The 24,018-nt window shown below is 41.9% G+C and overlaps 1 long non-coding RNA gene across 1 annotated transcript in view; it reads right to left on the bottom strand.

Annotated features, from left to right (window-relative positions):
- Positions 1 to 18,742, bottom strand: part of LOC107309695 (uncharacterized) — an 88,182-nt gene extending 69,440 nt beyond the window's left edge. Inside the window, exon 1 of the long non-coding RNA XR_014942304.1 lies at positions 18,554 to 18,742. This is a non-coding gene — a long non-coding RNA (uncharacterized LOC107309695). The remainder of the gene's footprint in view (positions 1 to 18,553) is intronic.
- Between the last annotated feature and the right edge of the window lie 5,276 nt (positions 18,743 to 24,018).

Genomic DNA, 24,018 nt, shown 5'->3' with positions numbered 1-24,018 from the left:
TATTACTGAGGTCTAGCACAGAGAAACTATTCAGTAATCATCCAGTCTCCCAAAATGAATGGTTCTCTTTTTTAAATTGCAACAATTGCTGTTTTCAGTGTAAGAATAATGAAAATGCTTATTTGCTAAATAAATAAATAAATAAAATAAGGGCATACAACAGAGGACAAAACACTCACACTTGCATTTTGCACAGGCCCACAGAAGAGTTTTTATGTCTGAAACATTCAAAGTGTCTACTCCAGAGAAAGTCTTTACCGACAAGCCGCACTTCAAAGTAATGCAGGGGTGCAAGTTTCTATCCAAAGCTCAACCTCTTTTGCCAGAAGAACTATGCAGGAATGTTATCAATGCAAGTTCAGGAAACAAATAGGCACCTCTGTATTCCTGATCCCAAACTAGTGCTCCTGAATTTTTCTGCTACTTAGAAGGCCAGAGAGTACCATTCCCATTTTCTAGTCTGATCACATGGCTATCCATCTGAAAGAAGTACTTCTGTCATCAAGCCCACATTTTCTGCTTGAGATAGAAAATACTCGTGCTAATTGGGAATTTAAGAACACTCTCCTGAGTGCCAAAATCTACAACTGACAGAGACAGCTACGGTGCTCTGCTTTGTTTTCAAATGAAAAAAAGCCATCTTAGGAGGAAAATGTAATAATGGAAGTCACTAAATTAAAACAAATGGAAAACCAAGAAAGTGAACTGCATCAAATATCATGGTACGGTGGGAAGTGAATGAGATATGAAACAGGACATGATAAAATCTACAGTGAAAAGAAAGATCAAGGGAAAATACAATTTAAGTATAAATTAAATAAAAGAAATCCTAACGATGGTTTTAGTGCAAGGGTGCTTAAATATTTCTAGCCCTGTGGTTGGGAAAAGACAGATTTATGTACATGATAAAATATTTTGCATACCAATTATAACCATCCCAAAAGAACATGTTAAGCAGCAGATTTCAAATAAAGATTTCATATCAACAAAATGATAATTCCCACATACTAATTTAAAAGAGTCAGACAAGAATCTCCTCAATGTATGTCATCGTTTCTATTAAGTTTTGGAGCACCTAGTAACTCCAGAGGATTAAAAGGGCATGCGTGTACCACAAGCAATCACCCTCGCAGCAGCCTGGCATCAGAAGCAATGGAACAGCTATGGTTGGTTTCTCTTGATAAAAAATTGCAAAAGGTAAAAAAAGAAGTGCCAATAAAATGCATCTATGTAACTGCATATTGCCAGGCTAGCTTGGTATGATTTTCACAGGATTACACTTTTCTTTACACATTCACATACTGATGAATATGAGAGACAGCAGGAGAGAGGGCACAAGGCCTCCTACCACGACAGAAGGCACTGGCACTTCAGAAGCAGGGGCCAAGTGCTGCCCACAGAGGGACTAGCAACATCTGAAAGACCCATAATCAGAAGTCTGTGGAGGTTTCATACCTATGGAAGCTGTTTAAAGGTAGATAATTAATTAAAAGGCTAATGTCAGAGTGTGATGAGTGAGCAGAAAGCCCTGTACCAGGTCCTAGACCACCCAAGGCTGACCACACTCTTCTGCACAGCTTTGTGAAGAATGTATGCTGGGGGGATCCAGTGTGAAGACAGTTGCTGCAAACATGTGACTAATCGCTCTGAGGGTTATTTACTGCTGCTTCTTTATGGATTCTATATGTGCTTTGGGTGATGACCACATGACAGTGTAGTTCTTTTACTAATTTAAACCAACACATGTTGCTTTACAGCTGACCTTTGCACATGGTTAACAAATACTGCATCAGCCTACCAACTTTACTTGTGATCAGCTATGAGAATATACTGTGGTTTGTGTATCCCAGAGTGAACAGAGAGCAAAACTACTTAATGAGATCGAGTCCAAGAGGTCTCTGAAAAATTAATTTAGCAGCTACATTCCCAAATAAATGTACATTAGCACCTACTTCGTGCACTGTTCAGTGTTTATGTTGCACAATTGAAAACTTACTTTTCATTTTCTACCCACTAACCAGATGACTAATTTTAGCATATTGATGGCTTAATATGTTCTAAAACATTCCCTTGCTTTATTTATTCAATTCCTTGTTCATTGTTAGCTTCAATCTTTCAAGTCTGGTTTTATAACAAAATAAATTTCTCTAGATATTATAAGCCTTTAAAGTTTACAGTGAAGTAGTTCATGGATATGCCATCACCATTTCTCTTTTGTCATAAAGATTTGTAGTCTTTATGAAATAATGCCATATGAGAGAAGGAAAATTAAACCTCAGCTGGCTGGGACTTTGTTATAAACAGGTGTGATTCCAACAAATATGTGAATTTTCTAGATGTCACTTAGTGAAGCAAGCCCTTCTCTGTCTTTAGTCCCTGGATGCTTTTGCATAGCCAGGATTTTTTCCTGTCTGAGAAGTACTGAAGGAATTAAGAGCAGAGCCACCAAACAGCATTTGTCAGGAACACAGATTGGAGGCTTAAGATGCAAGGCAATGGATCCTCGGCTGTTGGTATCAATAGAGGAAGAATTACCTTAAGAAAATAAAAGTAATGAATCTATCAGCTGCTTCTGACACTCAGTTCCTCCCTCCATTTCCTGCTCCCTCCCACTCCAGTGACCTCCAAGTCCCCTTGTTTCCTAGCTTGCTAACTTCTTTTTCAGCATCCTCATCACTGTTATCTTTCAGTGTTCTGCTGGCCTTCCTTCCTTCTTTTCTGCAAGTTGTTTCTAAGAGACCATTTCTCAGCAAGGGCCTAATAGCAGCTATGTAGAATGTGAGGCAGCAAAGAGTAAATGATCATAAAATATTAATAAAAAAAGATTCATTAAAAACATACATGTTGGACTGAATCCTGCAAATCCCCAAAGGTAAGAATATATTTGCAGCAACAGAATGAACTTTGCAGGAGCAGCATTTTAGAAAGGACTGAAGAGGAAAGCTGTATTTAAAAATGCAGATGGCCGAATTCATTTCTTCAATACTTTTAGCAGCTAAAACAGCTACTGAAACCATTCAGATTCTTGGCAGTACTTACAAAGTCAGATCTCATTACATGGATATTTTGAAAGGGTAAAACTGAAGTTGTTAACATATATTTAAAAAACATATTTCAAAATTTTTCATTTTTAAAGGATAACATTAGAAAGATAGAACTTAGAAATGAAAAGTTCAGTGAATCTAATACATGCCTGAGCTGCTCTGCTACCCCCAAAAACTTGTCCAATATGTCTCTACCACTGACTATAAACAATACAAAACTATTCTGCAAATTTAAAAAGGACGCAATTAGAAATAGTTTCTCCAACTCTCATAGCAAACAATACTTAAAAGTCAGACAAACGGAAGAGAGTGCCTGAACTGTTTAGTCAATTTCTTTTGTTCAACTTCTGTCAGAGCTTTCCCCGTTACATTGACTGGGGGTGGGGTGCTGCCCAGTGTTATGCTTCTTTCATAGAGCTGAAGTACAGAGACGTGGCATCAGGTGGAGCAGATATGCTTACAAAGCCAAGAACTGCAGCAGAAGTGTGAAATGATGGCTACGTCACAGCATAAAAACAGTGGTTTATTTACCTAGATACATTCTCAAGCCAATTAGCAGAGGAGCTTAACCCAAACTCTTTACAAACTCCCCTAAATAGAAGCATATTGTGTAATGCGCTGCTACACATCCTTAGTGCCCATGAATTGATCTGGTCCCCAGAGCCTGGTTACAGGCACCCCATTCTCCAACATCCCCCACTCCCTAAAGCCTGGGAACAGTTCTGCTGCATGCCCATGTTACAAATGCAGGCTCTGGGGCAATACGCAGCCCGGACGTGATGGGCTGATTGAGAGAGCTTCCTTTCAGCAGCCCTCTGCTGGGGCATCCAGACAAATGTTGTGGCTGGAAAGTGTGGGAAGAAAGCTGTCTCCTAGGTGCATGAAAAGGTGACTCAGCCTTTGCTTGACCTTTCCTATAAATGGAAAGAGAAAACTGTTGGCTGCTGAAATTGCAGATAGAGGAATGCAGTTGGTATGTGTTTTTTCAGTCTCTTAGTACCTATAAGTATTCAATCATGCCACCCTGGAACCAAGCAGCAACTCTACTTATGGAATCATAGAATCATTATGGTTGGAAAAGACCACTAAGATCTATCTAGTCCAACCACTGACCCATCACCACCATGCCCACTAAGCCACGTGCCTCAGTGCCACATCTACAGGTTTCTTGAAAATCTCCTGGGATGGTGACTCCATCACATCCCTGGACAGCCCTTTCCAATATCTCACCACTCTTTCTGAGAAGATTTTTTTCCTAACATCCAACCTGAATCTGCAACCTAATCCAACATGAAACTTAAGGTCATTCATTCCCTTTTGTCCTATCACTGTTACCTGAGAGAAGAGGTTGACTCCCATCTCACCACAGCCTCCTTTCAGGGAGCTGTAAGAAGCAACAAAGTCTCCCCTGAGCCTCATCCAGTCTAAATGATCCCAGTTCCCTCAGCTGTTCCTTGTAAGACTTGTGTATGGGATCTGATCTCTCAGAGATGTGAATAGCAAGCGGCTGGAGGAGGAAAGTGCAAGAACTTATTTTGACTTGCCAAGCTTTGGAGATTTTTAAATCTCTCCAGAAACTTTCTCACTATTAAATTCCTCAAGTCCCATTTCAATCCTTCTAGTGTTCAAATGCTAAAAGTGCGATGCAGCTGTGTCCACAAATTCCCTCTCGTGTGAAAATGTGTGGCCTCTTCTCAACATTCAACTTCTTGCCGTCTTGTCAGGAAGCGCCCTAATTGCCTCTCCTGGTGCAGTCAGCATTTCGTACACACCAGCCACATTCCCCGTTGTCTCCACTCCAAGCTAAATATAGAGCAGGCTGCTTTGCCCTCAGTGCCAGAGTCAGCCTCTCTCTGCTACAGCATCTCTTCTAGAGAAGATCTCTCCTTAAAGCTTCCTTGACACAGCCTGGCATTGAATATCCACTGAAAGAGAATTTAAACAATCTGCAGGAAAATTCTGAATTTGAATCCTGCGTAAATTTGAACAGACATAAAATCATCTTTGAGAGGAGAGACAGTCAGAGGAAGTGTATACATTCACTTTTGCTTGCTTGTTTATTCTAAGCTGTTCCAGTGTACGTGGCATGCTGAGTCTAGTATTATTTTAGATTGGGTTTGCATAGAAAGGAGGTAAATCTCCATAAAAATGTTTGTACATCCTTTGTTTATCTCAGAAAAGTATTTTTGTAGATGGCTTTGGAAAGGATCGTCTTAACAAAACCACCAGCTCCTGCTTCTGGGAGACAACTGCCACTTTCACCTAAGGGAGTGACATTCCATCCCATGAGCCACAAACAACTACAATCAAGTTTCCAGGATTTTTATAGTTCGGTCCACAGCTTGATGGTCTGAGATCCCCTGGATGTTTCCCATAACCCTCATAGAATTTATCTCTTTTCATTATGGGAAGAATCTGAAGAGCCACAATGATAAGAGTGTGCTTTATGTAACTCTTGGTTCTTGTGGCTGCAATTTAGTGGCTGGGAACAATGAAGAGGCACAGTTAGCACATGACCAGCCAGCTCTCCAATGACTATTGTTAAAGACTCTGGGAACCACAGCTTGGCAACACTTCAACCCCCATGAAACCCCAAATTCAGTGCTTCCTCAACAAGCCTCATTCCAGAGCACAGCAAGGAACTATGAGCAATTCTGACTCAGATATGGAGCCAAGTATACACCTACCTGCACTGTAGTCACAGCAGGTACACATTTGCAAGGAATACCCACACTTGACCTTAGCCTGCCCTGTGTTCCTCACATAGAATCAGAGCACTGCCTGGGGCTGAGTCAGGGCTGGAGACCACTTCCTAATGGGGCTCAGGTGCACAGCAGGGCCTATGGGATGAGCTTCTCATTATGCCAAAAATTCTTCGTGCTGGGGTGATCTCCCATGACTGGCTGTTGTTTGCATGAAGCACAGAACATGACCACAAACAATATGGATGAGCTGCTTCAACCACAAAAGGCTGTTTCCTTGTGAAGAGATTGAAGGATGAGACCTTGCACCTTCTGCTGTTGACATCTATGGCTGACTCTGCATTATGCTACTTGGGCAACCCAGAAGCCCTGGTTCCCAGATCCACATGTTAACCAACAGAAAGGGGAAATGCTACAGCAAATCTAAGTAGAAAATCTGAAGTCTGAAACCTGTCAGCTGTTGGCATATTAGAGGCTATTCTGGGGCAGTAACACTACATGCTTATCCTCTTTTTGTACTCTTTCCAAGCATACACTCTCAGACACTGTCAGAGGCACTAGGAGAGCACTAGGCAGACACTGGCTTTGACATGGTACAGCCATAGTTACACTTCTAGGTGGACACATCGCTTGTGGGAAGGTGTGCCCAGCAGATGCCCTGTGCTCCTCCTTGAAGACTTTTCCAGCTCTAGGGAGGAGGTGTGAGCCTGGTCCCATTCCATCACAAAGCCAGGACGCAGACAGAGGCTCTCCAGGAGAGCCATGACGCACGTCATGAAGAAGCCATAACACAGACCCAGCCTGCGGGAACTGTGCAACCAATGTCAATAAGAGAAAGATCAGATGCTAGTCCTAAAATTACTTGCTTTAAGTTAATGTTAAACATATTGCCAAAGCATCTTACACAATTTCAATTACGCACCGAAAGAATCTGCCATGTGGAGTTCAAATTTAATTATATTGTCATTTACTCCAAGGAATGCTTGTGGTTTGAGCACTGTTTACATTTATTATCTTTTGGTTTACATTTTTTCCCAGATTAATAGATCATAAGATACCACTGCATCAAGATTTAACATTTAGACAGGATACTATTTTAACATTATGTGGTAACTCTTTAGAAACCAAACAATTGTCAGCCTACTCCTGCTGAAGTAACTCTTTGTTGCAGATGCGTGTCCCTCAAAACCCTGGAACGTCCTCACTGTGAGGTGGCTGCTGAGTCCTGAAGCCAGTGCTGGGGTCAGTTTCCCTGCTGGTGAAACACTAATAACCCCATGGAGATGTGCCAAAAGGGATTTTGGCCATCCGTGTAACCACCCCCAGTATGTTTGTTGCTCAGTTATACGATACAAGCCCATGCAGAGAACATATAATGTACTTTGGATGCTCTATCCCAGCAAAGCAGTTTGTCAGCTGAGTTATACACAGAAATAAAGAACCGGGATGATGCATTAATGCCATAAACATGGTTCCAAGTGCCAAACTCCTTGGCATAAGCAGTAATTTTGATCACAATCCAACCATCTAACAACAGGCTAAACGCAAGACTGGTGTTCACCTCACAGCAGCATGGTGGCTCTGGATGCTGACTGCTCCTCCTGTTGCAGGTTCCCTCCCACACTGCTCAAGGCACTGACATTTGCTGACACTCATACATATGTGCCCAGTCTGCTCAGACCCAGGGGAGGCCAGAAAGGATTAGATATCCAGTGTACCCAGGGTTGTCACCTGTACTAATACTTCACTAAAACGCACATGATCTGATCAGATCTATATACTTAACTCATCTTTATTTCTTCTAGTCAAATGTCAGATGTGTCCCATGTAAATGATGACCGTGTGTAGAGACTGTTAAACCCCTTGCTGCAAATGCAGACCCTTCTCTAGTTAGTGGACAACTTGCAAATAAATTCTGATTTCATTCTGATGTATTCTGCATGTTCAAGGTTCCACTAAATGTTTTGTAGGGCAAAGTTTCAGCTGATGTGTGCTACTCAGCATTCCCTGGGCACATTGTACAGCCCTCACCTTGACTGGATGAGAGAGAAGACTTTGTCAACAAGAAAATAAAGACTAATGATCAACTCATTTTCCATCTGAATTTTAAGTCATTCAAAACCATTCACACTAGAACTAATGAGACGTTTGGGATTTATTCACACCAGGAAATTCATCTCTACTCATCTGCACAGAGACTGTCATGGTGAATCATAGAAGAGTGACCAGCTCAGTTCTTTCACAAATCTGTTTATTCACCATTTGATCCTGGATTTCTGTATTTGGCCTGTTCTAAAATAAGTAATCATAGTATTTATGTATATATTGGTTTATATGCATGTCTTTGTATAGACATGTAAAGGTCAAGAATACTTCTCTTCCTGGTTGTACACTTACATTTCCTTAGCTGACTACCTATCTTATTCTGTGTTCTGTGCTGCTGAGCATCCACCCACACTGGGATGTCTGAGTTATTGAGTGATGGTCTGGACCTGGGTGAAGCTGCAAATTATAGCAATTTACCAGAAGCACTCCTCAGAACTCCATGAAAGAGAAGAATAGCCCAAGTCCCCCCAAGATCAGAAGGGCAGGAAACAGCCGTGACCACCTCCTTGGAAATCTGGTATGGGAGAGGGTAGCTTTTGTGGCCATAGTGACAGTTGTTTAGGTATTCTAACCCCCAGGCTTTCAATGTAGTTCAGATTAAATGAAGTTGGAGGACAAGTACACAGATCAAATGTTAGCTGTCTGAAATTTAGGTACCAGTTAGATGATGCTTTGTAACCAGCATGGATACAGTCCTTCCACAATGTGTGTCATGCTTGCTGTGTCGGAATGGAGCAGATCACCACCTGGAGAGATTTAGTTCCATGAGAAGTTACCATGGGGATAACTCAGGCAAGTAGCTTTGTGAGAAACTCAAGCTTTAAGTAGTAAAGAATAAGCCAGATGAACCTCACCCTTGTGCATGAACTTGGGAAAACAACCAAGTGAAAGAAGGAAGTCACAAGAGATTCGGTCTTTTTTTCTTTTTTCTTTTTTTTCTTTTATTATACTCCACCAAGCTTCAAATAAGTGCTGGGTAAGGCATTTCTGTATCTACAATAATAACATGAACTGACATTGCTGGCTGCTTTTTTTTCCCCTTTCATTCTGAGGAGGCTGAACACTGAAAACAAGTCACTGGGAGGGAGGGAAGCATGAAAAATGTGTCTCTGTCTGTGACTGGAACCTTTCGCTTATTAATTCTCAAAGGACTTAAGGCGGAATCTTGTGGTGGTTTAAAATCTGACAAAGCTTAAGGAGAAAAAACGCAAGTCTTAAAACTTTTAAGGTAATAAATCATAGACTTCAGATCGCCCATTTCTTAGAATGTCAGTTAAGATGAAAGAGCCTGAGAAGGAATAAAATACCTTATGTTCTTTAATTATTCTTCTTCCAAGTCATCATTCTTGTTTCTTTTTTATTTTACCTACAGAAGATCTTTTTTTTAGTGTAACTTACAGTTAATTTGCAAGGGGTCAAACCTTTCTGTGGCTTCTTACAAGAAAGTAGAATAATCTCTGCAATGGACTGTCATGAAATAATATCCTAATGTGCCATACTGAAAAATTATCTTGATTTTATCCTCTATTAGACAGGAGAAAGATGCATCAGATCATACATCTATTATTCATATCAGTCTGACGCAGTGCCATTCTGTTACATATGTCCCTGTAATTACAGAAAGAGACCTTTAGCAGACAGATGTTAGAAAATTTGCAAATTAAGGATGTATTAAGTGTGATGTTCCTGGGACTTTACTGTACACATCAGTACCAAGTGTAACCTTCCAGCACAGTGCTGTGCACAGAAGTACCTAAATGTGCTAAACAGAGGTGCCAAGCCTAGCAATGTTTCCTCTGGCGCTTATGTGATTAAATCAAGACTGAAGTCAAGATTGCACATAGATGCTTTTGTGCAATTGGGATCTAAAATTCCTAGCAGGTACCTAAGCACAGTGAGAGAGGAGGTTTTGTCATCACGATTCATGCTTGCAAAAGAACTTAATAAGTGAGCACTTGCCCTGAAGGAAATTTGTGCTTAATTAACTCTGAAACAGTATTTGAAATGAAGGACCTTCTTACATCCAGAAGACTACTGGCCACCAAGGGGTCACTCAGAGAGGAGAGACAAAGTCACAGTTGCATCTCTGGGAAGGTCCACTGTGATGCTAACCATGTCACCAAAGGACAAGAAGCGCTGCAGGGCTCAGGTGCTTGGGGCAGGCTGACAGGCTGAGTTCTTCAGGAAATAAGTTCATACTGACAGACCTCTCCACTCATCTGACTGGATCATGGTGTGAGGAAGCAGAGCTCACTTGTGGCCAGGCAAGTTGGTCTGTCCAGCCTGCTGTAAGGCCTCCAGCATCAGGCAGAGGCCACCAGCTGATGCCTGGGGAGGGCTTTGAGAGGAGAACAAGTTGCATAGCAATGCATCCCTGGCACTTGCCCCAGCTGGTGGTATAACTGCCAATATCATTCTGTGTAATAGCTCTCAGTGTCTTTTCCTTCTGTGGACTAACACAGCAAACAAAGTCAAGAGGAGGCACAGCTGGTGGGCAGCAATGGGATAACTGTGCCCTGCAGACACACGGGCGCAACACTGGGGTTGTCTGGTAGCAGATGGCTCCCTGTGCTGCTCCTCGCTGCCAGGTGCTGGGCCCTGCTCCAGCCTGCCTGAGGTGCCTAAAATAGCCAGGTTCAGCCTGGCCTCAGGAGTTTAATGCTCCTTTTATTGCTGAGGCAGCGGCATAAAACATCAGAACAACAGCTCCAGAAAGTAATCTAACACATTGTTTTGTTTGCATCTTTTTAAAATAAAACAACCAGGGTAAAAAGGCATTCTATGAATTATGCTGGCTTTCATGTATACTGAAATACAATCTTTGAAGCCATTCAGAACAAGAGTCCGTGGAAGATGTTGAGTTCCCACCATGTATGCAGTGCTATCATGGACCGAGAGAGGACATCTTTGGAACGGGTAGTCTTTAGCATTCATTTTTGTAATTAACTTTCTTCAATCTGTGCCACAGCATTGTTGGTATGGGTGCAGTAGGGATGCTCCTTGGGCTCACTTTGTCCATCGTTCCTCAGCAACACCTTTGCAGGCTGCTGGTGCCTGGGCCTCCCTCCTCAGCCTCGGGGTCCTCATGCAGACAGCGCGGCTGCCCCCGGGGTCAGGCCTATGAGTAGGGCCAGCCTCCCAGCTCCCATGAAAGCTGAGAGCATTTAAAGTTTCATCACTTCATTTAGCCGCCTATGTGGGAACTGGTGGGCGCTGAAGGCTTTTGAAACGCCTGCCCTGTGAAATAGCCTCTGAGCATTTTACATCACAGCTGATGGTGTCAGTGTCTCCTTCCACATTCTGAGTAAGTCAGATCCTGACACAGGACACTATAATGACTCCCTGTGCAGCTCTTTAGGGTTTTTATGTAAAGACACACTTAGACGTCTTAATAGCTCAGAGTTGTTACTTTTACAGCTCATTGGTATCTTACACATAGGGGTTTATACATCAAGTCACGTCGTTGTAACTGCTAGCCGTACATATTTACTTAAGCCTTGAATCTTTTCTTGGAAAATGTTCCGAAGTTTTCCCCCTCCCTGTAGAATAAATTACGCGTACTTGGTGGGGTGCTTTCTCTGGTGCTCGAAAAGGCGATTGCTCCAGGAGTTAACCAGTTAGCTGCCCAAAACACAGCTCTGAAGATCTGCCCTTTTCTGTGCCCACTAATCTGAGTGTTTCTCAGACCAGTAAATTAAAACAAGTCTGCATTTATGTTTTTAAATTAATTGTTCTTTGTTTTCAGCTTTGGAGAAGTTTCCTCATCTAACCATTGAATTCTTGGATAAGAAAAGAGTTTGTGTTTGGAGCTCTCCTGTAACATGAGAAGCAAGCATTTAGATTACATGTGTATTTTAGACTGCACTTCTTTTGCAAACATTCTACATGTGGCTGTGTTTAATAATACAGAGTATATCAGTATGAGCAACCATTTATAAGTAATCATGTAAAGGACAGGAGAGAACTTGGGGTTACTAACCACATATTATGGGCACAGGGAACACTTGTAAAGTTTTATAATGAGCAAAAGTAATACTTTGCAGAAATATCACCTTTGCAGTCTACTTCACCCTTTCTGCTGTACACCCAAGGGCAGGCTCAGCCCCTAAAGACAAACCCTGGGCAGTTCTGAGCTGGGACTGGCCACACAGGTATTGGCTGTCATGGCCAGACTGCCAAACCAGACCAACTCCTCTGCTGTCCTCAGATGTGCTCCTGCACTGCCTTGGCTCTGGGAGGGCCCTGTATTAATGCCTTTGCCTTTAGTTTTGGCAAAGCAGACTCTCTTCTGAACTCAACTCAGAGTGAATACTCTTTTCTCCCATGGCCTCCAGCGATATGTAAATAGGTCAAATCACCTCCTACATCTAAAAAATAATTAAAAAGTTTAAATACTGTCAAGCTAAATCTACTTTTTCAGATCTGGTATTTATTGTTTTTCCTGTTTATAAAAACTAGGTCACACTATGTGTTCCTTTTAAAGAAAAAAAATTTAAATATACCTTTCAAGCACAAATTAACGTTTTCCAGTTCTATCTTTCTTTTGTATCCCAGAAAGTTATTTAAAATAACAAATTTATCATGGAGGTAATTAAAAAGTTTCCATTAAAACAGAAAGGGCTATCATAATTTACTGACAAAAGCTTGTATATTATTGGTTACATTAAGACAAAGTGATAGGCTTGGTAACATCATTCAAAGAATAACTTCGTTGGTCACGATGATAATTATTACACAATTCCCATGCAGCACAGTGCCTCTGTGACAAATGCGGAGCTATTAAAGTGGTATTAACTCAAAAACAGTCCAGTGAACAAAGAATTAATGAGTGGTAAAAAAAAAAAAAAAATTGTTTTTATAGAGAATAGAAAATAGTATGCATTAATTGTCCTTTTGCAGATGCCCAACTGAAAAATATTCAAACTAGAGAGTGACTCAAAAGGAAAAGCTGTCTACCATTAACATTAAGACTTCCAGGATCTTCTTCAGCTTTGCTGGCAATGGAGGAGGAGTAGCAGTGGGTTTGGTGCCCTCAGCTGCCCCCAGCGAGCAGGCAGAGGTGCACCCAGATGTGCACAGCTGTTTGAGCAGCTCAGTGCAGCCCTCCTGCACTGCAGCAGCACAAGGGCAGGAGAAAACACAACATCTTTCAGATTATTAATTTTCCAATAAGTCAGATCAGAAAAAAAGTCTGTAGAAGAGACCATCAATGAGAACAGCTTTGCTCAGTACAGCTTTGTTTTCCCCCAGGGCCTAAGGAAGCAAATCTGCGCTGATCGCTACCAGCGCACAAAGTGCATTTGTCGCCTACAGGAAAATATGAACTTTTTCTGTACTTGGCAGTCCCTCTGGGCTAGATGTAAACAATCTGGTGCACAGCAGCAACAGAACAATGCCTCTGTACACCTTGTTGTTTACTAAGGTTTGGGGCTAGATATGTATGAGCTAGTTGCCATGTGAAGTGAGGAGTGACGGAAACAAGTGATCAGCCCCGGCATGCCCGTTTGTGGCCCTGCTGGAGTCAGCACTCACCCAGGTGCTGACCCAAAGGCTGCAGGAGGGAAAGTTGGCCAAGAGACACGGGGAATATGCACCGCTGCTGCCCACGTCATCCAAGCTGTGTGGATAAAAAGTTTGCCCATATGACTCCTGAGCATTAAACCTCTCTCTTAACATCAAACTGTTTTTATTTCTCTGACTAAGAGAGAAAATGAAAGGGGATAGAAATTGAAAAATCTGTTGCTGATGTTAGCACAGAGGAAAGAAGACAAGTTTCTACTCTGATAGCTCATTTTGAGAAAGCTCTTCAGCTTTATCAGTTTTTGGCTCATGCTGAATGCACACCAGGATAAACAGGCCATCCTCCACCCTACTGGCTGCAAAGGGTACCTCTGTGTATCCATCTTCAAACAGCCATGGATCCATGTACATGCACACAAAGCCTGTGTTCTGGCCTCCTATTGCTTGGAACTGGAGGCAGCAAGAAAGCAATGAAACTGCTAATAAGCACTTTTAAATACCTACTTGATCTTGGTTAAAACAGTCCTAAATCCAATTCTTTTTGGAAAGGGGAAAGAAACAGACACTTCATTTCCATACCTCAGCTTCTCATAAGCACAGCCTTTGTTTGTAAACCTGGCAGGCTCACAGATCTTAGAGTTACAACAACATTACCAGAGAAAGGTGTTTCCATTCATCCTTAAAATATCTAATTCTGTGTCTTCTTTTATCTCGAGCCACTGTAGACATAAAAAGCACTAACACAAACATGCAAAATGGCTGGGATGTTGGTGACGAGGTGTGAGCCCAGAAGGCTTTGTCCTCCTGCCTGGAAGGATTTTTGGTCAGGAAGGTAAATTCATGGGAACGGACAGAATTTAGATTAGAACCTAATCCAGCTGTAATTGCAGATCTGTGCGTTTTCATCACACACAGGGTGAACTGGCTCAGCCTCTGCTTAAGATCATATATTTACTTGCGGCTTTGCCTCTCCTGAGCTATGGAGTCATCCCTAATAACCTCTCCCCAGAGGACCCAAGCCCCACCGGTCGATGCGCTATGCACACAGTAAGAAGACTGTCTCAAGGAGTTTAGTCTATCTAATGCGCAGACAATCAGAGAATCAGCTGAGTGCCAGCTGTATTTACTTAGCTGTTCTTTTCTAACTATCATAAATGTGTATAATATGAATAATTTCTTCAAAAATCAACTACATGTTAGTTGAAAATCTGCTAAATAAATAAAATTGAAAAAATATATTGAAAATACATCAATTCACTGATTTCTTACATTAACGATTTCGAATAATAACATATGATTAAAAATTGTTTTGGCTAAACCACAATATCAGTTGTCCCAACCACTAAAATGTCCTGGCTGTGCTCCTAGGTGATGACAGTACTATATTTAGTCACTGAGTACCACCAGCTGTCTTGCTAACAGAAGTCTGGCATTTTCCTTAATTGAGAGATGCAGTATGTGTGAAATGATACCTCTCACACTCACTCATGATAATACTAGCACGACTTAGTTGAAAGCTTTTGAGTTTTTTGCTTCTTTGTTCAGAAGAATAACAGTTGGTTCAGTACGATGGTAAAAACTGAAACCTATCCAAGGGGTTTAAAAGGAATTCTCAGCATTTTATGATCTAGAAACCTCATTTTTCTGAGTTTCCCTGATAGAAGGGAAGGTAAGGGGCAAGAAAAGAAAATGAAACCTTCAGTATCTGTCCAGTCATGGATGTCTTGAAAGTTCTGGTTATTCTTTATTTGTTTATTTATTCATTCATTTATTTTGCCTAAAAGTGAACACTGGGTCAGAGATATCTCAAGATGTGAACTTTCATGTGCACATTACCTCTCTCTATAAGCCCTCTACTATAAAAGCAGTGATGTAGCTGGAGGTGGTTAATTTTTGTTACTGAATGGATCATCTAATCCAAAATTGTTGTTTTGGTCACGACAGAATTATTTGTGAGTATCCATGAGTAAGCATTCACTGAAGCAGCAACTGAAAACCCAAAGTTGCTCTGGTCAAATGACATAATCTCCAGCTTAGGATAATGTATATTGTTCTTCATGCAATAAATACCTATGTTTTGATGATTAAAGTGTCCAGAGAAGGCTGTGAGACCTATGCTTCAGCACACGCTGCAGCTTAACACTGAGGATATTCTGAATAGGGCAGCCTAGGGTTAAAATTATTGCTGTGGACTGGACAAAAAGAGAATCTAACTCAAAGTTTCCCACATACAATGCAAATGTCCAGGGCTGGGATTTAGGGCACAGAAGGGAGGAACAACCTTAATACCATCTTCTCAAGATGACCTCATTCCTCTTGTGAGTCTGGCCCTAGAGCTTCTTTTCACAATGTCCCAAAGTGAAACCAAGGTGAATTAAATGTTGCGAGTGTTCCAGAACTGCCTTCTTTCTTGGTTTGTTTCATTTTGTTGTGTTTCTTTTTAAATTCATTGTAAATGTTGAAAAGACCTGACCGGGGAAGCAGTCAACCTCAGCACAGTCAAAAAGGGAAAGGGAATAGTGGTTGAACAGGAAATGTCCTTGTTCAATGTGCTTGCTCCTAAACAGCCAGCTGGAGCTGGTGTGTGCAGCCAGCCATTCTCACATTCTCACTGACACTGTGATGGCTCATGAATGGACCAAATAAATATGTGATGGCATTCTTGAGCACTGTGGGCATGTGAGGAGGCTGAGGCTGACCCAAGGACTGAGAGATGTGAGTTCAGTTCCCAGCTGAGTCACAGGATTTCTATGCAATCCAGAGGAGTTGCTTACTCCCTGGACATGCAGATGCAAATTCCTGCAGCTCTGTAAGAGGCTTCTCTGCTTCCGTGTACCGGTTATACCAGAAGGAAATATGGCTCCAACCCTTCCTGCCCCTCAGTGCAACATGGATGGTAGCGCTTCCCTAGATCTCAAGGATCCTGTACTACTGATAAAATCACTGATGTCTCATGGGTATGATGGCCTCACAAAGACACAAAAATAGAGAACAGTTAAGACAAATAGCATGAGAATACATTTAACAGCCATTTATTGCATACTACGTAGCAATTTGCTGTATACTATCTAACACTGGCATCATGAGCTTTTAAAATCTTTAAGTACTGGGTGTTGTCCTCTTCTCACACACTTGATGTCTCCTCCAAATGGGAAACTCCAGGTGTTCCTATATTTCTCGTTCTGTGAAATTATATTCTTCAGAAGTGAAACTGTGACATTTTGCTTCAAAGGTTATTAAAAGGACAGCTGAACCCAGACTACTTAGAGAAATAATGGAGCTGGGCAGAATTTTTCACTATGTATTAACTGTGAAATGTACTTGAAAATTGAGAATTTAATTAAAAATCAGTGTTCTTACCTGACATAGCTGGAGGGTCACTGAGCAGCACAAGAATGCAAATGAATTCTGGACTGCATTAGTATTGGCTAACAAGACAAAGGAGATTGTAATTTCTCACAGAAAGCCCAAGAGCTGAATAGAAATGCGCTGTGTTTCCCAGCCTGCCAATAAGTAAAGCTCATCAGATCTGTTTTTCTACTTTTGTGTTCCACGCTTGTGTCTGCCATGGGGAAGGATATGGAAGGGATGAGCAGGCTCTCAGGCACTGCTAAATGCCTTGCTTTACGTAAAAGTATGTAGCAGAAGTGTTTTGTTTTCTGCCGCATTTCACAGCTTCTGCACATTAAATGCCTTTAGATTCCTGCAGAGAGCTAAATCTGGTGTGCAGGCTGTAGCAGGTAAACAGGGTACGTCTTAATGAACTGCCAAGTAATAACATGAAGGAACTTTTTAACATAGCTTTGCTTTCATTACTCACTCTAAACATCATGACTGCTCCTATAGCCTCTAAGCCCCGAAAAAAAAAAGTGTTTGTGCCTGTGATTCCTGATGTAACATGGCTAAGAGGCATGGAGACACAAACCTGACCCCAATTCTGCGCAGCTGAGTCACAGGCGTTTACAGAAAGACTGGGTTAATTATTTTTTAATCATTTGTTATTTTTTTAAGAGAAAAGAGAAAATGTTGAAGGGCTAAATTTAATTAGAGAAGATGTTTGGTTTGCAGGATGTACCCAGCAGGGTGGCACCCTTCTGGCAGTGCTTTGTCAGATGCAGGGCTCCTATTTCTACCCGTTGTTCAAACACCATCTGAGAAACAGATAGTCCTGCCTGGAATACCTTAGGATCTCAAAATAAAATGTGTTGGTGCAAGAAAGCAAAGAGGGCTTGAAAGGGGTATGCAGGGAAAAGGCGGATTATGTGGTTGTACTGTTTTGCTTAGTCTGATTTGGGCGCATGGTCGTCAAGAGGAGAAGCAAAAGACCCCAACTAAATCAGCAGGCACCTTCTGTTAGCAGGCATTTTGGCATGGATATTATGGTAGTATTGGGTCTTGAAAACCAACCTGGAGGAACCCGACTAATATGGCTCCTACTGATAATCAGCAGGGTTCCTTCATGCAGCTGAGAATCAGTCAGATATTCTCTAGGAAATGATTTTTACTCATAGAATACAAAATTCCAGCTTTCTGTCTTCACAAAGCGTGAGATGGTTGAGCTGATAAAATTCTTACCACGTTACTCACAAAACCCAGTATCTAAAAAACAACAGGTCAGCTCCAGGCACTTCAACTCAATGACCTTGTTTGAAAAACAAGCACACAAACATAGGAAATACTATATCCAGTATCTTACTTTGCAATAAACCAGGGCTGCATGATCCATTTGAAATTGCTGTTTCTCAGGATTTCTAGCAGGGTCACTTGCAAAGCCACACTATTCCTTCATATGTTTCAAGCTAATCTTTCTTCTTTCTAAATCAGACACATATTTCTCCTCTAGAAATTTAAGGTTTCATTTTGAGCATACTCATATCACTGGACTAACAATAAAGAAAAATGTCAGGCAGCTAATATAAGCTCTCTGAGGTGGAAAATGGTGCAAAACAAAAGCTTTGATATATGTCATGTGCTCCTCAATAGGATATTAACAGTGGTCTACTAATTATGAGCCTAATGCTATTTCATACAGCAAAATTTTAATCTATTTCACAGTTCACTTTTGTAAAAACATCACTGGCAGATGACTGCATTAGCAGATGTAATGGAGAGGTGCAACAGGCAGCTTGCCTCTGTCACTATGGATCTCGAGCATTCTTTGCCAAAGTACAGATTACTCACCAGAAGCAGAATATTCTCCAGCTTTTGCACTGAAGGACTCAGCTGCCTTCTATTCCCAAGAATCACATCCATATCGCATATCTTTGTGTCTCTCCTGAAACCATTTTCACATGGCATCTGCAGTACAAAATCCAATGATACCAGACTGCCCGGCTGACTAACATCTAATTCAGCACTGGTTGTATTGTTCAAGGCAATGGCTCATTTTTTATTTCCTTACAGATAGTGCTATCTGGCCCTGGGTTATTTGCTGACTCATGATGATCTGTTTCTTAATATGTAATATAAATAGGTCCAATGTATTGTGCAGCAGCACATTTGTCAACTTGTCATATACAGCAGAGCATCTGTATAATGGGTCTCAACCCAGGAGCCAGATGTCTAACACTATGTACTAAGGGGCTAAAGGTTTGGTTGTGTGGTTTTTTTCTCTGTGTTAAGGCTTGAAATTAAAACAATAATCATCTGACAGAATCTGCAAAAGGCTTTTGTGGAGCTGACGGACTTTTAGGGGTACAGCTCAGTCACTGTCAATCCCACAGGAGTCTGCAGCTTCTGAAGTTGTCTAAATGCCTTTAAAAGGAAAACCTCATTGCTTGTAGGCATATCTCCAAAGGGTGAATGTCATGAGATGTCAGGGGGAGGTTTTCACAGAGCATGGTGAGGTGCTGGAACAGGATGCACAGAGAGGCTGTGGATGCTCCATCCCTGGAGGTGTTCAAGGCCAGGTTGGATGGGGCCCTGGGCAGCCTGGCTTAGTACCAGATCTGGAGGCTGTTGGCCCTGCCTGTGGCACAGGAGTTGGAACTTGATCCTTGGGGTCGCTTCCAACCCAAGCCATTCTATGATTCTATGATTGATTCTATGATTCTATGATTTCATGCTTTTCACAAAATTCAGAGGGTCACAAAATGCAAAAGTGGAATCTGAAAGTGTCAAGCCTTTGGAAATAGGGAAGGAAAGGATCAGAGGGCAGCAGGGTGAAATAGCACAGAAGTAGTTTCTTAGATTCAGCAGTTCACTATGAAGAATCTCTGAACAGGAAATAGGGCAGGAGCAAAGAAAAATTACTCTGTTTGGCAAATTCCTCTGTCGCGTTAGAAACCGGACAGCTGACTGCAATGAGCAGTGCCAGAAATTGCATCGCTCCTGTGTCTTTAACAAACTCAATGACTGTGCAAAGAGACCAGCCATGTTTTCCATAGGCTGTGGACTTACAGGGACTCAGGTTGGGGGAGTGCAGGGGGGGAAAGGGGAGGGAGGCACAGATGTATCTGAAAGACTAAGGCTGGCATTTATTGCAGGGAACCCAAGGTATCTCTAGCATAGGGGTTTTGTGTATGCCACAAACCTGAATTTTCTAACCCTTCCCCAGTCAAAAACATGTTAGCTTTTACAAATGTATTCCTCTCCTTTCCTATGCTCTGCCATGAGTGGAAAAAAAGGCTGGGATTTTGGTTCCAAACTAAGGATTTTTAATGGAGTAGTGCTTTCTTGACTAAGATAAGTAAGGAGAACATGATAAATCAGATCACACAGTTTGTTTGCAATAATGGAAGAGGAAGTCACAAAAGTAAATGAGTAAATAGGTTAGTGGGTAAATAAATAAAGCCAAAAATACAGTAGGGTTCATTTATAAAAGCATAGGCCTCATTTGCACTGTTCATTCCTTACTTATATATATATAAATTACAGTGGCATGTCTTAAATACTTTCCATGGCTGTTTATCTTACATTATTTTCATGGATCTAACCTCTTTTCGCCTCTCTGAGGTATTGTGGCTGGAAAGTCCAGCTGGGATACAGCTGCGTACTGTCCAGCTTTGATGAGCTATAAATGTTTTCCATTGTGTTAATGTTGTGACATTGCCCACTGCTTTGGTTTCTTGAATGCTGGTTGGAAAAAGGCAGATCTGAAATCCTGGAAACTTCTCTTTTTAGTAAAACATCGCTCTCCTGCTTTTGTATCAGCAGTTTCTAATTAAACTGCACCACTGGAGAGGACCTGAAGACCATTAAAGGTGCGCTCAGGGTGTCCAAGAGTTGAAACACAATGCAGGTGTTGTTCCCTCAGTGCCTTTCAAAGTGGACCGGTCAGTCCTCTCACTGATTAGCAATTGTGCTAAATGTCTTATAAAAGTCTGACCCCACCACTGCTAATACTTTTGGGCAGCCAAATAAATTCCTTCAAACTTTCACAGTGGAAAAAGCCTTCTATTTTATGATTTTATAACCCTGCCATTAGAAATCTTTGAAACAGCATTCCACCCCCAGGTTGCGTTCTGTGGTTATGAACTTCATTTGATCACTGCCCCATCAATTTGACATTAACTGCTACAATTTACAACTGCTCTGGCTTCCTACCTATTATTGTCGTACTTCTGCAAGTGCAAAAAACTGCTGCCCAGGGGAAGTCTGAAAGAATGCAATGTCTTGTTAAAACCTGAAAGGCCAATGGGGGTGGGGGAAGAACCTCCTGGAAGAGAAAACCAAAGGTTTGATAACGAATAATGCTTCATTCTGTTCTGTGAACACGGGTGACCTGGCATGTAGACCACAGCAAAGTAGTGAATAATTCACTGAGAGTCATAGACCTCCTGGTAGACCACAGCATTGCTTTGTCTCACAAATATGTTCTCCCACAGAACAGGGCCCGACAGGATGTTTCAGTCTACAAATGTTTAAACAAAAGGTGGGTCTGACAGGGTGTGCAAGGGGAGTATCATGCATTTGAGCAATCCAGTCTGCATGACTATTTTTTCTTAATTGATTGATAATTCTATAGGAACTGCACTTGAGGGCAACAGAGAGCAGAGTGGCTTTGCTGGAGCTGAGGCACACAGCTCATGTCCATTTTCTAACCCGCACCAGGAAACCAGTTCCACCCTCAAGCAGGGACATTTAGTCTCATTAATTGTCTGAGCTGAAACCACAGGAGCACGGCCAGTCAGAGCACCATCTGGGATCCAGGCTGATGTCCTGACCTTTGTGATCATATGAGGAAAGCCTCCAAAGGAGTAATTGGGGCTGGAATATAGTTCCAGTTTCCATGTGAGTTGCTTGCTTTGCTTTCGCGGCTTTCTGACAGCTGAATCTGAGGCCAGGTCGTTTCTGTTTTAGTTTGCAAAGGGAAAAATACACCCAAGGCACTGAAGGCTGTTAGGCCTTGCCTCAGTGCTGCAGCTGGGCCCAGCACTGTGAGTGCAGGCCTGGGCCGTGCTGGGATAGGGAGAGAACAGTGCCAAACTCCCTAAATCCCAGCTCTGATACGGCTTTCACTTGTGTTGGAGAATAAAGCCAGCAGGCACTTTTTGTTAACTTGCACGTCATACTGTTTATAGAAGCTTTTTGTCATTTCTTTGTTGCTTTTCCATCTTTGTAGCCAGAAATATTTAGAGACTAATCTCATGGCATATCTGAAGTTTAAACTGTTTGGTCTGATAGGGTTTCTCAGTAATTCACTTCTATATCCAGACCATTTCATATTACCTTCAACTTTTAAAAAAGATTTTCTGATTTCTTTGTGGCTATTTCCAGATAGTTAATGCCTCATCTGCGCCTTCTCTGATCCCAGAAGATCTGAACTATTCTGTAAATTCCACAGGAATCAGCAACTGCTCCTCAGTTCTTCCTCCCATCCAAACACCCTGCTGTGCACCTCTGATAGATCCTTTTCTGACCTACCAGCCCTCTCCTGGAGTGAAGGACACATTTGAGCTGCCTGCTCCTGTGATGAGAGGAGGAGGCTGAGATACAAGGCTTCAGTTTGGAACTGTGTCCATTGGGCGTGGGGCAACAGGGTGAAGGACAAGAGTTCTGCCCATAACTTGGCAGATGCTGTGCGTGGCTCAGGAAACCAGGCAGCGGAATTAAGGCTGCAGGATGGCACTCTGCTTCAGATGTGGATGCCATCTCCGGTGCACGCGGAGTAGAGGCAGCAACCAAACATGGGAGACCACAAGGGAAGGTCCTCAAGGGAGGCTCCTTGATGAAGTGTGACCTATCAGTCCCACCTTCTGCTGAGTACCACAGACACTGGGTTATGCTCAGTGTGACTCAGTTTCACTCAGCATTACACTGTATAGAAAAGAGACAGATTCTGTTATTGTATTTCTGTGTCAAAAAGCTTTAGGCTTTTTCATTTGCAGGTCATCAATCAGTAAGAAGGGGACAGTTTGTTCTGAACATGGCCCTTCCAGTAAATGCAGGTTCTGCACAGTCTGCCCTGCATGAAACACCCACAGTAACCCAGTTTTACAATGAAACAGAGAATATTTTAACTGTTTTCCAAAGTAATAATATTCTTGATTTTCACAGTATACCACAAATCTAGCAAAAATTTCTTTTAAAGAAAAACAAAGACATTTTGGTTACAGTAACTGTATGAAGATGGCTGCTCCACCATTTTTATGGTGCTTTAATTCAGATCAGACTGGTTCTTCTCATACTTAGTGCAGCCATAAATACTTTATAATATCTGAATTTTTTTCTTTCAGAGTCTCAGAATGATTTAGACATCATTTTGAGTGTTTAAAAGGGATTTTAGAAGCTACACCTAATATATACAAGCTTCTGCTATAATCTTATTATTTTTCCAGTCATTGACATCACATGGTCTCCTGCAAGTTGGCTCGTGGAACACCACTTTCTCAGTATCTTTCCTATTATTTCCAACTCTTACATACCCTCAAGCTGAGAGGAAACTTTGAAGGCACACTGCTAAAGAATCTTTGTTTATTATTTGGAAAAACTTTGCTGTATTTCCTTTGGCCAGATTTTTTTTCACTGTGACTGGAGAGCTAAATGTCCCTGTTCTTTCTAGTAAAATAACCTTTAAAATACTATTTTGCAACCCACAATGGATAATAGCAGATAACACTGCTATTGGTATCAAATAAGCCCTCATATTTTCCTCATATGATGGGTGCCTGGCGACTTCAACAAGAATTCTATCTGAGAACAGACTTACTTATTGTTCAGCTTCCAAAAGCAAGACGCTCAGCCTGGATCTTGATGCTCACTGTATCCTGTTTCCCTGCCTTCTCCAGGGCTCTGGTTTGGCGCTCAGCTTCCACTGAAAGCCAGGGGAACCAGGAGCACTCTCAGAACTCACTCCAGGCCCTAAAAGAGTTTGCTCCATCATTTTCAAGGACAATCTGCACAAAATAGAGTCGTAATCCCATTTTAAATGGAGAAGCTGCAAGAGTCGTTGCACAACACCTCCCACAGATCTTAATAGGTGTTCCATCACCTTCAGCAGAGCCGCTACCGATGCAATGCAGGCTACTGCACTGAGCAATTTTAGATCTGCTCCTTTTTCAAGGTGTTGCCCCTGCTGTGCAGGCATCACTCTCTATTACTGGCATGTTAATGGGACTTCATCTACTGACAGTACAGATCAGACTGTTCCCATAGTGTACGCCGAGAAGTGCTCTGCTTCTCCCTAACCCTCAGAAACAAAACTG

The sequence above is a fragment of the Coturnix japonica genome, chromosome 1, assembly GCF_054131305.1.
Source record: "Coturnix japonica strain WE chromosome 1, WE-NBRP24, whole genome shotgun sequence".
In the NCBI taxonomy this organism is placed as follows: Eukaryota; Metazoa; Chordata; class Aves; order Galliformes; family Phasianidae; genus Coturnix; species Coturnix japonica.
This window is presented reverse-complemented; position numbering and strand designations above follow the sequence as displayed.